Consider the following 7,446-nt stretch of genomic DNA (forward strand, 5'->3'; position numbering starts at 1 on the left):
AAGGGTGTGTGGACAAGGGGACCCTGTGCATTGTTGGTGGGAATGGAAACTGGTGCAGCCACTGTGACACTTGCTATGGAGGTTCTGGGAAAAATGAATACAACACATGACCTGGTAATTTCTCTACTGAGTATTTCTTTGGTGAACACAATAACACTCCCACCAAAAGAGAGATGCCCTCCCGTGTTCATGGCAGCCTTATTCACAATAATCAGACATGGAAACATCGACATTGGGAGTATCACGCTAAGTCACTCAGACACAGAAAAACAAACGCCAGAGGCTCTCATGGACATTCCACATGGAAAAAAAAATACTGAACACATAGATAATGAGAACAGATTGGTGGTTGCCAGATTCAGGGAAAGGGGGAAAGGTGGTCAAAGGTGCCATGTTTGAGTGATAAAATCCGCAGGTCATGGAATGTTCTGTGCAGCATGGAGATGAAAGCTAACCCTACAGGATGGGGTACAGGGTCCCCTGCTATTCGGAAATACAGTGTTCCTAGGAAAGCTTTCCCAGCAAAAATGATGTAAACAGAAAAAGGAATGACCACTCATTTCTACTGAAAAATAAGTGAGCATGTTCAGACACCAAAAGTTCCCTCTCTTTGGCTCTTCTTGGGCCTCGGGACACAACGCCCTAATGGATGCCCAAAATAAAAGGAGATAAAGCACAGCAGATGCTCACAGACACAACTCAAAGTGCTGGTGGCTGGGGCACCTGGGTGGCTCAGTGGGTTAAGCTGTTGCCTTCGGCTCAGGTCATGATCTCAGGGTCCTGGGATCGAGTCCCGCATGGGGCTCTCTGCTCAGCAGGGAGCCTGTTTCCTCCTCTCTCTCTCTCTCTGCCTGCCTCTCCAACTACTTGTGATTTCTCTCTGTCAAATAAATAAATGAAATTTATTGCTGGTGGCTGGACACAGAGAGCAGTGCCCAGGAAGGAGCTGTTTGGGGTGCACGCCGCCTCTGTAGCGGCTCCCCACAAAATAGATGCTGAACACGATCCCACTTTTTGACTTTTTTCATAGGAGGGAAATCCTCCTCAGGTTTCTTCTAGCTACTGGAGCTGGGTAATAACATAGATCTTTCCAAAATGCCAAGTGTCTTACCATGAACTTTGAGAAAAGTGGGGGAAACTGGTACTTGAAAGTTGCCAAGGGGGTAGATGTTCTCCCAGACACAAATATCAGCAGATCCACTGTGAAAGGCACCTTCCTCAGCAGGCAGAACACGGACTACCTCCCACCCCAGAAACCTCTCCTTTGCCTCACATGGGACAACCAACAAGAGCTGGGAGTTAGCTCAATTCCTCCTTTCTCTCACTCCCAATATCAAACCCATCAGCAAATCCTGTGAGCTCCATCTTTGATAGGAACCCTGAATAGCACTAACCCCTCCTTCCAAGCCTGCCTGTCTGGTACACACTAGAGCCCATCTCTTGCCTGAGTTCCTGGAAGAGTTTCATCATTGACCTCCCTTGCCCATCCTCAACTCTGTGTCCTCTGTTCTCAACACTGTAGCCAGAATGGCCCAGTGAAACAGGGTCCCATGGGGTCATGGCCCTGTAATGGTTTCCTGTCACTGTACTATCACCTCCCTGAGGTCATGTCCTAACTGGTCTCCTGTGGTCAGGCCTTCTTGCTGCTCCTAGACATACCTGGTATGCTCCTGCCCCAGGACCTTTACATATACTTTTCCTTCTATTTAGAAGACTCTTGATATGGTATCACTCACCTTCTTTTGAACTTGACTCAAGCATCACCTTCCTAGTGAAGACCCACCTGGCCCCATGTAAATAACAATCACCACTGCCACCCTCTCTTCAGCACCCCAGTCCTGTCTCCTGCTTTCTATTGCCAGAGCAATTATCACAGTCACCAGGTCATCTCAGCAAGGGAGAAACGGAGGTCTACTCAGATGGTTTCACCACTGACTCCCTGCAATTTCTTAGTCAAGAGCCCTAGGGGAAAAGGTGACCAGAGCTCTCGCACAGCCAGGAAGCCCGGGACAGTGTGTCCCCCTATAGAACCCTGAAGACCATCAGGAAAATGGGCCATAAGAGGAATCCACTTGCACATGAAACCTGAAACCAGACACCTTGCTCGATTTCAGGTGAGCACACACACGTCCTCCCCTTGTCTGATGTGCTCACCTGAGAAAGCTGAGCACAGAAGCATCCCAGGGTCCAAATCTCCCTCTGGCCAAGGTCCTGGTCCTGGGAAGTAGACATCTCTCATCCCTGCACCAGCCACGTGTGATTGACGCCTGGCATCCTCCTGTGCTGGAGCAGAATGGTGCACCTGTCCCTCTTTCCTGGGACGTCATCACAAACTAGGCTTTGCTGCACACTTTCCAGGAAGGAACCTGCAGCAGCAGCAGGCAGCAGGCTGCCCAGGTTTGCTCTAAGTCTTGCACATCAGCCCCCATGTGGAACTAGAGCTTCAAGGAGACTGGTATGCTCTGTGGCTTTGGTACCTCATGGCAGGCACTGAGATTTCAGTTCCAAATGAAAACCAGCCATTTCCACACAGCACAGAGGGGCGGAGGATTTCTCAGGGGTGTGGCTCCGGAAGAAGTGTTTCTGCTGGCTGAATTCACAGACACCAGGCAGAGGACACCTGCAGTGCCTCATCCAAGGAAACCAGGAGCACACTGGGCAAGCGTCCAGAATGCTGCCTGCAGCTGTTTCCCACCAAGCCCCCTGCTGAGACAAGGGCTGGAGAACCCAACAGGAAGCAAGTTTTCTATCACATCTGTGGCAGGAGGGCTGGCTGGGGAGCAGAGCCCTGACCCTGGAGCAAGCTGGCCTGTGCATCAAGAGCGAAGGCCACCACCAGCTCTCTGATCTGACTCCCCTGCCAGGCTCACACCTGCTGACACGGTGAGTTCCAAGACCCAGAGACTGCTTTCCTCCCCAGCTCAATGCTGCTCAGAGAAGCCAACTCCAGTCTCAGAAACATGTTCATCATTAGCTCAGGAATTCCCTGGGTTTGTCTACATTGGCCCACTCAGGTGTCCCTTCCAGATCATTCCTCCAGTGCCCTAGGGTTTCAAGCCACCTTCAAGCTGCTCTTCAAAAATCAGGAATGGGGGCGCCTGGGTGGCTCAGTGGGTTAAAGCCTCTGCCTTCGGCTCAGGTCATGATCTCAGGGTCCTGGGATCGAGCCCCGCATTGGGCTCTCTGCTCAGTGGGGAGTCTGCTTCCTCCTCTCTCTCTGCCTGCCTCTTCACCTACTTGTGATCTCTCTCTGTCAAATAAATAAATAAATCTGTAAAAAAAAAAAAATCAGGAATGGGTCTGATTAAGCAGACCAGCCGAGTGACTCTGTGTGCGGGAAACTCAGACCACATCCTCCCTGAACACCAACGCTTCCAAGTCCAAACTTCAAACCCTCACTCACTGGGCACGGAGCACCACATCAGCACGAACACTGCTCCTTCAAATCTCTTGTCTCCCATTCCTTCAAATCAGACACCAAACTCCAGTCACCACTCTATTTTCCCTTCAGAGAAGTAAGGAAGAGGATAGAATAAAACACTGCACGGGCAGAGCACACTTCTATCCAAATAGAATTCCCTGTTCCTTCTCATAGGGGCAGCCCGACATCACCCATACTAATGAGCGGCACCACAAGTTCCGTCCTCATGTATATACTGGACCTTGTGTTTTTCCTTTTGATATTTGGATCTCAAAGTCAATGTCTAGATTGCTTTCTTAAAATAACAAGAATAATAATGACATGGTCATATAGAGGTCTGAGTCTCCATAATCAGACAATATGGCTCTGGTTCAGATAAGGAGGAAGACATAACCTCTTCCCAGGAAGCAAAGCACACACCCACAGGGATCCTGACTGCCTCACAGGTGATGAGCTCCTTTACTCCGTGGAGGTGTCCAAGTGCAAAGGATGCAGGCACCCTCCAGGGTTCATTCTGTTTTCTTCATAAATTCCCCAGTTCAAGTCACAAGTGAATCACTGTGTCAGGTTTCAGTGCCCAGGAAGCATCACCAAGTAAGCAGCCACTCCCCCTGGGATGGGTAGATTTTCTCTGGGAGCACAATGAGTCCCTCCCTGAGCTACTCAACAATATACACTCTGTCTCCATGTGTCCTCCTCACCAAGGTCACTGCATTCTGTTAGGGCCCTGTGGTGGTGTTTTACTTTAAAAAATATTTTCTAATATTGGAATGTGATTCACAGAAGAGAAAAACATGAACACCCACAAAAAATTCTTTTAATATTTCAGAAGGTGTGTTTCCCATTATTTAATTAAAACAGGAAATAAAAATGCACAGTTCGCCCGTCCCACTGGCATGTATGATTCACAGCGGTGACTTAAAGGAAAGCAGGAAATACAAGAGGAACAGATGTTCTGATGACCCATCATTTTATCATCTAGCTTGTAAAACTCCACACATTCAGAGAAAGAAGTCCAAACCAATGTCAAAGCCTGACAACGTGGAGAGGTCTGAATTGGAGGGACAGGGAGAGACAAAGAGCTCGTGTGTGTTAGCTGAGGCTGGTGGCACACAAGAAGGTGCCCTGCCAGCTCTCCACCCGGGCCTCCCCTGTCCTCAGCCAGGAACCTGCTCACAGCCCTGACCTGTCACAATTGTCACACGGGGGACACAGACCCACCCCCGGAGCCAGCCTTGCCCACACCCTCCTACAGAATGCACTCTGCTCTTGTCCACTGGCAGCTCTACCCAGACCTGGAACTCCCCTGTCTGCTGCAACTCTCCAGGATTCCCCACTCTTGTCAAAATGACACTGCCCCAAGGCTTTCATAAATTTGTCGTATTTCACTCTACTTACCCTCCTGCCCGTGCAAACTGTCAGTCATGTATCAATGAAACATGAACGTGCTCTGAGATCTGAGTCTTTCATTGTAGACTTCTGAGGACTCCTTGGGCAGTAAATACCATAGCCTATGACGGGGGTTATGAAACTATTCTTTACAGAATAATACAGCCCAGATAACATCATTTTTAGTTGCTCTTCATTAGCCCAAAATTTTCTGTGTAAAAAGCCTTTCCACAGACATTACTTTCCAACAACTTCCTGAGGAGAAACAAACTCTGTGGGATAAGCCGACTCACCCAGCATCAGGCAAGCAGTTCCAGAATTCACCCCAGGGTTCCTGGAGTCCACCAATCTCCTTGAAGCCACCAGCGTGCCTCTATCCAGGAGAATTCCCAAAGAGTCCCCTTCTGACTCCACCACAAAGAAACTACAGAGAAAATACAGCATGTCAAAATATCTAGATGATACATTGAGTCAAACTAGAAAGTCAAGCTTTACTTTTAAATGGTAAAAAGCCTACTTTGAATAATTTTGAATTTTTCCTCTACCTTAACTGGAACTCTTTTGATGAAAACACTAATCAATTATGAAACATCAGTTTTGACAAATGACAGGACATCATGCAAGTCTCTATCTGGCTGCAAAAAGCCACCTACCTCTAGATGGTGGCCATTCAACCATCCCCCAAGCCCAAGGAAATAAATGCTGTTAGATGAAGGATCCAATTCTATGCTAAAAACACACAAAGAGTAAATCTCATCTTCCTTCTCTAATACAAGTGACTTCCTAGGAAACAGAAGTGAGATTACATTTTGCAAGCAGTAAATGAACAGAGAAAATGGTATTTATTCCCTGCGATGTTCTACCTGCAGGGAAACTGAGTAACTCTTGCACCAAAGCCAGAATGTGGACAGCTACTTCAGTTTGACTTCATGGCTCAACTAGAGAAAAGAGAAAAGCCCAGGAGGTTTTGGGTTAAAAAGAAGTTTTACCTCCAGTCCTGACATGTAAGTGACATTGTGCCAATGTCCCCCTGATGCTTTCTTGGAACACTCACGTCCTGCGATGAGATGCATGACTGACTCAGATGCTGCTGTTCAAAACTTTGGGTCTTGTGGGGCCCAATCAGAGAAGTGTTGTCAGCTGGGAATAAGAAGGCACCTCTGACCTAAGGCAGGCACACCTGCTTCTGTTCCTGGAAGAAGGAAAAACATATACTTGTTTCTTTTCTTTTCTTTCTTTCTTTTTTCTTTTTTTTTTTTTTTTTGAAACACATATTTCTTTCTTAAGTAGTAATTATCAACATTCTAAAGTAGACCAATGGCTTGGTCTTTTTTGGAAAAGTAAAATTACCCTTCCAAATGAACACCTAAACTCACCTGTTCCTCCTGCAACTTGAGTGGGGTCTGGATTCCTCCAGCTTCCAGGGCTCCACCTGGAGGACACTCCTACAGAATCCTGATAGCCCATTACTGCCATCCCCTGGGACTCGGAGCACAATGCTAAAATTAGGGGATGGCTCTGGGGCTGTTACCACCACACCTTGTGCCTGGGGAGGTCAGGAACCTGGAGGACTCTCCAGCGAGATCCTGACAGTCCATCACCATGAACCCCAGGGAACACAGGGAACAATGCTGAAGCCGGGAAACTGTTCTGGGGCTTGCTAGTGCCACACCTGTGCTGGGGGTGGAGGGCAGGAACCTGGGGGACCCTCATGCACAAACCTGACAGCCCATTACCACCAACCCCACGGACAGGGCACAAAATGCTGAAGCTGGGGAACTGTTCTGGGGCTTCTTCGCGCCACACCTGTGGGGTGGGGGACAGGGGACACCCTGCTGAACTCGGGGTGCTGCTCAACATCCATTACCTGCACTGTGCCAGGGGATGGAGGCACGCCACGAAGTTGGGGACTGTGAGCTGTCTTTACATGCACTCTTCCTGGAGAACATGGGAAACCTGAAAAGTCCACAACCCATCCCACAAAAGCCTGGGTGAGTGTGAGCTCTGGAGTTCAGGGGTCTGGGGGATACAGCCAGTTGATGGACATCAGACAGAAGAGACTTTCAAGGGAAAAATAAAACCCATCTGAGTCCCCACAATGAACTCTCTTCATGTGCCCTTCAAGGACCCTACCTCCTGGACCCCCACACTAGTGCACAGCTGGCAATCACCAAGCCAGGACCCGTCCAGGTTCTCTCCCAGTGCCCCTTTGCCTGCCTTGCCTCTGCATCATAAGGAAGCTCTGGTCTGCCCACAGAGAACATAGTTCCAACCCTACCTGCTGATGGATCAGGAGGGTGGTGCCCTGAGCCCATTGGATGCAGCTCCTGCCTGTACCAGGCAACCACCTTACACCCACACCTCCCTGCTTTTGCAGGTACTCCGGGAGGTGGTGCCTCCTCCCTCTAACACCTGGCTCCTTGGGGCAGCCATGGGAGGGTGGTAAGCAGGGTCCCCCTCCCCAAGACATCTGGCCCCTTCCAGGGACCCCTCTGGCTGCAGACCACCCTCAGAGCCCTGCCTCTCCCCTTCCTGCACCAGCTCTGCCTGTGGAGCTGTTTTTGGCTCCTGGCAAAGTTAGCTGCTCTCAGACCTTCCCAGCCTTGGGCTTTAGGAAGTGCGATGACTGGGGTGCC

The sequence above is a fragment of the Mustela nivalis genome (genome assembly GCF_964662115.1).
Source record: "Mustela nivalis genome assembly, chromosome: 5".
Taxonomy (NCBI): domain Eukaryota; kingdom Metazoa; phylum Chordata; class Mammalia; order Carnivora; family Mustelidae; genus Mustela; species Mustela nivalis.